This window comes from Gekko japonicus, unplaced genomic scaffold, assembly GCF_001447785.1.
Source record: "Gekko japonicus isolate JY-2015 unplaced genomic scaffold, Gekko_japonicus_V1.1 scaffold111, whole genome shotgun sequence".
NCBI classification, from domain to species: Eukaryota; Metazoa; Chordata; class Lepidosauria; order Squamata; family Gekkonidae; genus Gekko; species Gekko japonicus.
In genome coordinates this window covers 963,214-973,717 of record NW_015171505.1, presented here as the reverse complement: position 1 = coordinate 973,717, position 10,504 = coordinate 963,214, and positions in this window count along the sequence as shown.

The window sequence follows — 10,504 nt, the reverse complement described above, 5'->3', positions numbered from 1 at the left end:
GGCCGGTGGGGGGGGGGGGAGAAAGAGGAGGCTTGGCGGGCCAAGCTCAGGCCTCGCTGCCGGTGCCAGGAGAAGGAGGGAGAAGGCTTGGTGGGTCCGACTGCTGGGAGCCGCGTGGGCCTCGCCGTTAGTGCGGGGGGGCGGGGAAGAAGGGGAGAAGGCTCACCTGCTGCCACTTCCTCCCCCTCCACGTGGAGCTCCCCCCCCATGAGTATCGCGGGTCCCCCTTCTTGTTAATATCTATTTACCAACATTTGTATCCCGCCCTGATGCCCCTACAGCCCTGGCCCCAACCTGATGGAATGAGCTCCCATATGAGATCGGGGCCCAGTGGGACCTCTTACAGTTCCGCAGGGCCTGCAAGACGGTGCTCTTCCACCAAGCTTTGAGTTAGGGCACTGGACGTCCCTCCCTCTCTACTGGGCCTCCCCTCAGTGGGTCAGAACTGTAATCACCATCCAAGGACCAAAACCTGAAAGAGATGGCATCTGCGAGGCTTTAACTATAACCTGTACTGGATGAAAGTTGTTGTATTTTAGTGGCATTTTACCTGTTTTAGTTTTTGTATACTGTATATTGTTTATTCAAAAACTAAAACAGGTAAAATGCCACTAAAATACTGTATACTGTATATTGTTTATTATGGAGCTGCGGTGGCTCAAGTGGTTAAGACGCTGAACTGCAGGCTGTGGAAGGTCAGTAGTTCAGCAGTTCGAGACCCGAGTGTGCCGCATGACAGAGTGAGCTCCCGTCTCTGGTCCCAGCTCCTGCCAACCTAGCAGTTCGAAAGCAAGAAATTGCAAGTAGATAAATAGGGACCACTTCGGTGGGAAGGTAACAGCGTTCCGTGCGCCTTGGTGTTTAGTCATGCCGGCCACATGACCACGGAAACGTCTTTGGACAGTGCTGGCTCTTCGGCTTTGAAACGGAGATGAGCACCGCAACCCTAGAGTCGGATTCGACTGGCTTTCGAGCAAGGGAGACCTTTACCTATATTGTTTATTATATCTGATGGAACCCACCCTGAGCCATGCGGGGAGGGTGGGATGTAAATCCAATCAAATAAATAAATAAATAAATACAAGGGCCACCAAGGCAGCAACAACATGTGATAACATTGTGTGATAAAATCACATTTTAAAACCATTACAATCAACCTCCCCGAAACATATCATTGGAACGATTGAAGAACAGAATTAAAACACATGGTGGCGGTGAGAGGGCTGTCAAGTTGCAGCCAATTTATGACAAGACCATAGGGTTTGCCATCAAACCACAAATTGCCTACTCATGGCAACCCTGTAGGGTTTCCGAGGCATGAGACTAACCAGGGTTCTTTTTGTAGAAAAAGCCCAGCAGGAACTCATTAGCATAATAGGCCTCACCCAACAGCAGAAAATCATTAGCCTATTAGGCCACACCCCTGACAGTGCAGCTCATTAACATATTAGGCCACTCCCCATGCATTCCCTTGGCTTGCCTGGGTGCCCCGTGGCTGTGGGGATCCCGGGCAAGACCCCCCCCCCCCGAAGGGAAGGGAAGGCAGTTTAACATAGGACAGGCCGGGGAAGGCCCCCCTGGCCCGCCCACCTCAGAGTCACCAGGGGGTGGAGTCGCTCTACAGGTCTTCCCTCTGTAGCCACGCACGCAGAGGTTTTTGGCTGTAGACAATGTCAGGGCTCTTTTTGAAGCAGGAGCTCCTTTGCATATTAGGTGACACACCCCTAATGTAGCCAATCCTCCAAGACCTTACAGTAGCCCTTGTAAGAAGAGCTCTGTAAGCTCTTGGAGGATTGGCTACATTAGGGGGCGTGTCACTTAATATGCAAAGGAGCTCCTGCTACAAAAAGAACCCTGGGGGTGTGGCCAACTCTGAAGCCAGCCGAAACGCCGTTCCTGTGCGTTCCTGCCCAAAAATAGCCCTGAGACTAACAAAGGCGGTTTCCATTGCCTGCCTCCGCATAGGGACCTTGGTATTCCTTGGCGGCCTTCCATCCAAATACTAACCAGGGCCGACCCTGGATATGACAAGATTGGGCTAGGCTGGGACTCGGGTTCCCAGTCCCCAGGTCCTGGCGGGGGTTCCCCCCAGTTTTCAGGGCTTCTGCCCACTGCCAGCCAGCTGGCCCCAAACAATGTTGCCACTATGCAGTGTCCCCAACACAATGACGTCGCCTGGAAGTGACATCGTCACGTTGGGGACACTGCATGGCGACGTTTTGGTTTGAGGGCAAAACTCTATGGTTCGAAGCCAGTTTTACCCTAGAGTTGTGCCCTCAAACCATAGTGTCGCTGTCCGACATCCCTGATGTGATGACATCGCTTCCAGGTGAAGTTGTGCCACCTCATGCAAGGCAGGCTGGAGGTGCGGCTGCTGCTGTCATGGACCGCAAGTTGAGCAGGCATGAGCTAGCAGCCCTCACCCTGCATGAGGCCAGCAGCCTATTCTTCCTCCCTCCCTCCTCCATTGGGCAGAGGGCCCTTTTCCAGCGCCAGTTTTGCCTCTCAGTCCACCTCTAAGAAGAGTGGGTAGGAGGCTCACGGGCACAGATTGCTGATGGAAGAACACAGATGGCACAAAAACACCAGGAAGTGTCCTTGTTTTCATTCAGGACACTTTGAAGGGCATGGCGCATGTGCTCTTCCAAGTGCAAGCAGGAAAGAGGAGCGCGCAGCATTGACTGATGTGATTGGTTGATAATATGAAGTCTCTGGATTGGTCAGGCCTGGTATGAAGAAGAAGAAGAGCTTGGATTTATGCTCCACCCTTCACTACTCGAGGGAGTCTCCGAGCAGCTTACAATCGCTTTCCCTTCCCCTCCCCACAACAGACACCCTGTGAGGTAGGTGGGGCTCTCTCAAGAACTGCCCTTGAGAGAACAGCTCTGAGAAAACTTATGACTGACCCAAGGTCATTCCAACACCTGCATATGGAGGAATGCGGAATCAAACCCGGTTCTTCAAGATTAGTCCGCGCCCTTAACCACTACACCAAAATGGCTCTCACAGTACTAGTAGCCTGGCAAAGCTAGATTCAAAGACCTGTAGGACCTTAGAGAGCTACAAAATTTGGGGGGTACAGAGACAAATCTGATGAAGGGATTTTTATGAACATAAGAAGAGCCCTACTGGACCAGACCAGTGATCCATCCAGTCCAGTATCCTGTCTCACACAGTGGCCAACCAGTTCCTCTGTAGGGCCAGCAACAAGGTATACAGGCCGAGGCCTTCCCCTGATGTTGCCTCCTGCCTCTGGAACTCAGAGGTTGACTGCCTTTGAACATGGATCTTATGAGGAAAGGTTGAAGGAGTTGGGTATGTGTAGCCTGGAGAGGAGACTACTGAGAGGTGACATGATTGATAACCATCTTCAAGTACTTGAAGGGCTGTCATCTAGAGGATGGGACAGAGTTGTCTTCTGTTGCCACAGAACCAACGGGTTGAAATTAAATCAGAAGAGTTTTCGGCTAAACATTAGGAAGAACTTCCTGACAGAGCAGTTCCTCAGTGGAACAGGCTTCCTCCGGAGGTGTTGGGTTCTCCTCCTTTGGAGGTTTTCAAACAGAGGCTAGATGGCCATCTGACCCCAATGCCGATTCTGTGAACTTAGGCAGATCATGAGAGGGAGGGCAGGAAGGGTTGCCTCAGTGCTTAGTTCTTGTGGCCCTTTTTTACATGCCCAGGGAAATGCCGATCGCCACTTTGGGGTCAGGAAGCAATCCTGGAGGGGTTTTTTGTCATCTTCTGGGTGTGGAACAGTGGTCACTGCGGGTGTGGAGGGGGAGGTATTTGTGAATTTCCTGCATAGTGCAGGGGGTTGGACTAGATGACCCTGGAGGTCCCTTCCAACTCTATGATTCTGCAAAGCTTATACCATGAAGTCCTTGTTGGTCTCTAAGGGGACTTGAAGGTTCTTCTACCGCAGCTTGTCAGTCACTGTTTACCTGGTACCTTTTCTTTGCTGCATTTGTAGCTAAAACCGGTCACCCAAGGGAAGGAGAGAATACCCTTTATAGTTCTCACAGCCCCAGCCCGGCCCTGACATTGAGAGAGGCCGAAGTTCACGTCTTGATTTCAAACAACCAGCCAAATCTTTGGCTGCAGGCCTCTAGGCTGGTTAGAATCCTGCATGTCTGGGGAGAGAGGCAATCAGACCAGAAACATATATTTTTTTTTTAAATGGTGGTAGAGGAATTCAATTTCTGCCGGGTCCCAGTTTTCCTAAAAGAATAAAGAGGCACGCAAAAAAAAAAAAAAGTTAAGTCCATGGATTAACATTTAAAGGAATGTGTCTCTCTCCAGGACATTGGCTCCCACAATCTAGTCTCCTTGTGTTTATAACGACAGGTGCAGGTTAGCTCTTTATCTACGGCAAATCAACCAGGGAAAAGTAGCTACTGCCGTCTATAGTACACATTTTAAAGGCTAGATAGCAAATGTCAAAACTATTTGATCTGGTTTTAGAAATCACCTTTCCAGACTTTGTAAGATTTCTTTATACAGATAGATAACACACAGACTTTGAAAAGATTTTAAAGACAGATTTTAAGAGCAAACTTTTATGTTGGACTTTGAGGAGGGGGGAGCAGGAATGGGAAAACATGTTCACACTCTCTTGGCAAAGAGGACGGGAGAGACAGCCGTCTGCAGTGCGCCATAAATCTATCCAATTGTATGCTAGCAGCTGGATCTTTTATGTGTGACATATGCTCTCGACCGCTTAAGAGTAACAAATATAGCTGAATTTATTGAACACCACAAGCGTTTAATCGTGTCTGCTCTGAAGCCCTGACTGCTTGATAAGGTACAGAACATTTTTTTTTAAATGAAGAGGTATTTGCTTGGAGTATCAAAATGTCAGATAGCAGGATGTGGATGCGATGGCCCAAATTAGGATCACACAGGTCAAGATCTTCGTGGGGCGTGAATCAGGAGTCTTTACAGGGTAAAGATTAGGGACACAACCAATGCTCCCTGTAAGCTGTGGAGTCTTGTGAGCAAAAATTCTACTTTGTGAGCGACTGGCATTAAAGTAGCAAGCAAGCGATTTGGCTATTGCATAAATTAGTCTAGTCTGGAGCCCTCCTTCCTGAGCTAAGACAAAAATGTGCAAGCCGGAGGCTAAAAAAACCTGAGCTAGCTCACACGGACTCAGCTTAGAGGGAACACCGGACACAATTTTAGACAGAGAGAAGGAAAAGATAAGTCTTTTTTCCTCCTTACTGACGCTTTAGATGATGCGTGGTTATTCTTCAGCACCTCCATCTCCGGGCAGCTCGCTGGTTTTATGCCTTGAAGTACTCCTGTTATGAGGGGGAAAAAATTCTATGGCTCTATGTAGCAGACATGCATGCAAAAAAAGATAACACATTTATTTACACTGAAACAAAAGGAGATCTGCTTGCCCCCTCGAAATGCAAAGGTACTGGGAGACACCGCCCTTGTTTTATGTAATGCCTCACTGCCCTGGAGTTATTAAAGAAGTGGTTGCAATGTCCAGGCAAAGAAGTCGCTTTGGTACAAAAATGCAGATGGCACATCCCCCATGGAACTGTCATCTTGTTAGAGAGTAATCGCAACCAACTCATCTGAGGAGGGTTAGTATCAGGCATAACAAGAGACAGAGAGATGCCGACATGCCAAGGCAGAGCTGGAAGACACACAAATGTGATAAGTCCCCTTCCCTTTGCCCGGCATGATTTGCAATGTTAACAAGCTTTGCTAGAAGGGCAAAGATGTTCCCTTTCAAGCTTCCATGTCTACCACTGGTGATACCCATTGTGATGGAGCTTCATACAAACCTTGCCTGAAGCAGAATGCAATTGTGGGCTGTCAACCATAAGCAAGAGATAAACAATTACAAGACCGCATTCTTTCTTAAAAATATCTCCAAGCCAAAAGTAATGAAGCTTCCTATTGACAGTACTGAACCGGTATAAAGGATGAATACAGTTGTTCTTGTTGGTTTTTTAGGAAGATCAAGATGGTATGGTAGAGCCCTCACTGACTGACAGACAATGGCTTATGAAGATGATACGGTAGAGTCCTCATTGACTGCCAGACAACAGTTTTTGAGGACCGTGACAATGGTGTGGTAGAGGCCTCGTTGACTGACAAATAATAGTTTTGGGGGGTGTCAAAGATGGAATGGTAGAACCCTCACTGACAGACAGATAATAGTTTTTGAGGAAGATGGCATGGTAGAGCCCTCACTGACTGACAGGTAATAGTTTTTGAGGGTGTCAAAGATAGCATGGTAGGACATTCAATGACTGACAGATAATAGTTTTTGAGGGTATTGAAGATGTTATGGTACAGCCCTCATAGATTGACAGTTAATAGTCTTTTGAGGGTGTTGAAGACGGTGTGGCACAGCCTATGGGTTATGAGCCTGGCTAGAACCTCTAATCAAACAGGTTTCACAAATTGTTGAAGCACTATCGAAAAAAGCCACATTTGACCGGGTAGCAGAATAAGCGATTGCATCACCACAGCAGTCCTTCTTCCTTCTTGCCTCCGTCTTTTATTTTCTAAGCCTGAGCTAGGAGATCTGATGAGTGAAATTTCGAGGGCTAGGTTCTCAGCTTTGCGAACCGTCATATGAACATAAGGAGCCATCTTGGACAGAGTCAGGCCACTGGTCCATCGAGCTCAGAAATGCCCGCTCTGGCCGGCACTGGCTCTCCTCAAGCAGAGAAGTGTTTTCTCAACACTTGCTCCACAGGAACCTCTTACAAGAGAGGCCTAAACCTGGCATCTTCTCTGTATTCCAGGCATGTATTCTACAATCTGAACTACTTTTAATGGGACCTTATGGTCACTCCGCATGACGGAGTGAGCTCCCGTCTCCAGTTCCAGCTCCTGCCAACCTAGCAGTTCGAAAGCAAGAAATTGCAAGTAGATAAATAGGTACCACTTCAGTGGGAAGGTAACAGCGTTCCATGCACCTTGGTGTTTAGTCATGCCGGCCACATGACCACGGAAACGTCTTCGGACAGCGCTGGCTCTTCGGCTTTGAAACGGAGATGAGCACCGCAACCCCAGAGTCGGATTCGACTGGCTTTCAAGCAAGGGAACCTTTACCTTTTTTAATGGTCTTTTTACAATGCCCATCCTTAGTCCACTTACTCCCTCCTAAATCCATGGAAGCCAATGGGTCGAGAAGGCCATAATTCTGCTTAGGATGGCACCTGTCAATTCTAATCGGTAGTGGTTCAAAAGACTAATTTCTCCATGGGCACAGGGATGAGATCGTTTCTTACAACTTACAGCTACTATCCTGAGCAGCTCAGGCTAATCCAATACTGTCAGGTCTCCGAAGCGAAGCGGGGTCAGCCCTGATTAGTCCTTGGATGGGAGACCACCCAGGAAGTCCAGGGTTGCTACGGAGAGGCAGGCAAGGGCAAACCACCTCTGTTTGTCTCTGCCCTGACTAGAGATGTGAAGGCCCGGAAAAAAACTGGAAAAATTCAGGAAAAAAATGGTTTTTTTCCGGTTTTTTCCTGAAGCCTTTTTGTTTTTTTCTGAAAAATTGGAAAAATTGAAAAAAGAAAAGAAAAAAAATGATTATGGAACGATTTATTTTAACATGATGATTTTAAGACAAGGTGCACTGAGGACAAGCAAGTCCTAGGTTACAAACTGAACTCTCCAGTGCAAGAACAAGATGCATTTCTTCCTTTAGGAGATGCGATTGTCAGAAGAAAATAAAAAAGTTTCAGTTTTGTTTTTAGATGTGGCTGGGTATTCTGTTTGTAATAATTGTTTGGATACACTATATTTTTTTAATATGCTAGTTGCCGGACGTCGGCTGCAATTTAATGGCCCTTTCTGCCACCAACACTTACAGCCGTTAAGATGTTTTTGCTGGAAATTTGGGGGGAAATGAACAAGCGAACAAGTCTGCATAATATAAGGACGGATGCTTCATGCTTATTGTTTGCAAGCGGCAAATTTCCTCCGAAAAGATTTCCATCTATGTCATACTCACTTCTTAGAAGGCCCGTTCAGCTGCCCAAGTGAGCCACCATTACGGGTCGGGATGCTCAGTTAAGAAAGGCCAGAACAAGCCTGGGACGCATTCGTTGGTTTTGGTTTGTTTGACAGGCACTGCTTTGGTTTTGTTGCGTTCTCCCTGTAGTAAGCTGCTTTGGATCCCACTGGGAGAAGAGTGGGATATGTATATTTAAATAAATAAATAAGAGTTGAAATTACAATTGTCAAATGCTATCCAGTCATTGGCAGAAAGCAAAACACACCTTCAACATCTACCAACAATGTGCTCGGACTGAAGGAATAAGAAGGGGGAGGAGGGGGAGGAGGTTGGATTTATACCCCGCCCTTCACTCGGAGTCTCAGAGTGGCTTACAATCTCCTTTCCCTTCCCCTCCCCACAACAGACACCCTGTGAGGTAGGCGGGGCTGAGAGAGCTCTTTCCAGTACTACTTTTGAGAAAACAGCTCCAAGAGAACTTGTGACTGACCCAAGGTCACCCAGCTGGCTGCATGTGGAGGAGTGGGGAATCAAACCCGGTTCTCCAAGATTAGAGTCCACTGCTCTTAGCCACTACAGCAATCTGGCTTGCAGGCTCTCCCAGGGCCGGCATCAGCATATCATGAGATACCCAGGGCCTGTGACGTCTGGTGGGGCCCAACTGCTTACAACACCCTCCTCCTGCATCTCTTTGATGCCCACACTCACATGCTTCCACTGCCAGTTTCGTGAGTTCTTTGTCTCCTGGGGTCCCAGCTGCGTATGCTGCCTGGCGCTGCCGGAGAAGGGTACCGCAAAAAGCATCAGGGTTCCTGGTGGCCACAGCAGCGGCCCTCCGAGCTGCACCCAATGCCATCAGGGAAAGGGCATGCAGGCAGAGTGGGCAGCTGTTACTGCAGGTGGAGAGAGGCCTTGCCAGTGGGCAGAGACAGGATGCATGCACAGGCAGGTGGGGCACATGGGCGGGCGGGCAAGAAGGAGAGCCAGTTTGGTGTAGTAGTTAAGTGTGCGGACTGGGTTTGATTCCCCACTCCTCCACATGCACCTGCTGGATGACCTTGGGCAAGCCGTAGTTCTTCTGTCAGAGCTGTCCTTGAAAAAGAGGTTTCTGTCAGAGCTCTCTCAGCCCCGCCTACCTCACAGGGTGTCTGTTGTGGGAAGGGGGGGGGAAGGAGTTTGTAAGCCGCTCTGAGACTCCCTTGGGTAGTGAAGGGTGGGGTATAAATCCAATCTCCTCTTCTCTTCTAGTGGGCATGGGGGGTGGGGAGGCTGAGCCCTCCCTGCCTAGGGCTCCTTTAAACCTGGAACTGGTGCTGGGCCCCCACCAATTAAAACTGCTGCCCCTTCCATCTGTTAAGCAGCCGAAGTTTTATTCAATGTAGTAGGTTTTTGTTGTCGAAGGTTTTTCTCCCTTGCCGATGATGCTAGCCAGTTTTGGGAAGTAAAACACTGGGCTCGCGTTGAGTCTCTTCTTTTGTGTGTGTGTGTGTGTGTATGTGTGGGAGGCTAGTGAATTTTCTTGGTGGTTCCAAGCAGCAAAAGCTACCATCTGACCTCCAGCTTAGCGCAGGGGATAAGGAGGAACAGTTTATGTTGGCATCATCCGATTAAATTCTGTACAGCTCAGCATTTCTCTGCGCGCCGAGGTGCACTTTCAAAGCGGCAAGGAAGAGATACAAGTACAAATCCTGTTATTTGCTAGCGGGCTCGCTCGAGATCCCTCCTGTGAGCACATCCCTGGAAAACGCCGGCCCCCCATAATCTCAAATTTGCCTATGCGCCCACTTGTAGGAATAGACAGGTCTGCCAAAGAACATTAGCGGCCTGTGCTTCAGTTTCACCGCAGTGCCTTTCTTCTCCTGGCTGGTGGCGTTATGCACAGATCCGTCTAGTGGTTCTGCCTGTCAAGAAACAAGCCGCACTACATTTCTGAGGTGTACACGTGCCTGCAAGAAGAGGACTGGAAAATCGTTTAACTAAGCGCCTTTTGATACCCACAGTCCTTCTCTCGGTACTCTTGAAAAAGGTCACTGCTTGAAGGACAGAGGCAAATGGGAGGGTAGGGGAGAAACAGGGTTGGATCTCATGGAAACGGGGTTGGATCTCATGGAAACGGGGTTGGATCTCATGGAAACGGGGTTGGATCTCATGGAACTGTCCCACTGGCAGAGGTGCTTTCCTCTGGCTGGAGCAGCCACCCTCATCCGTGACCTGTCAGAGTTGCCAACTTTGTGTTGGGAAATTCCCGGAGATCTGGGGGGGTGGAACCTGGGGAAAGCTGGGTTGGGCGAGGTGGCTTGGTAGGGATGTGGTGCTATAAAGTCCACCCTCCGAAGCTGCCATGTTCTCTATGGGAACTGATCTCTGCCGTCTGGAGATCATTTGTAATTCTGGAAGCTCTCCAGGCCCCACCTGAAGGCTGGCGACCCTACTGGCCACAATTTTAAGCGATGTGATTCGAAGTATTAACAAGCCGATTCTGTCGCTAGGAAGTCATATGCACAAAAATGT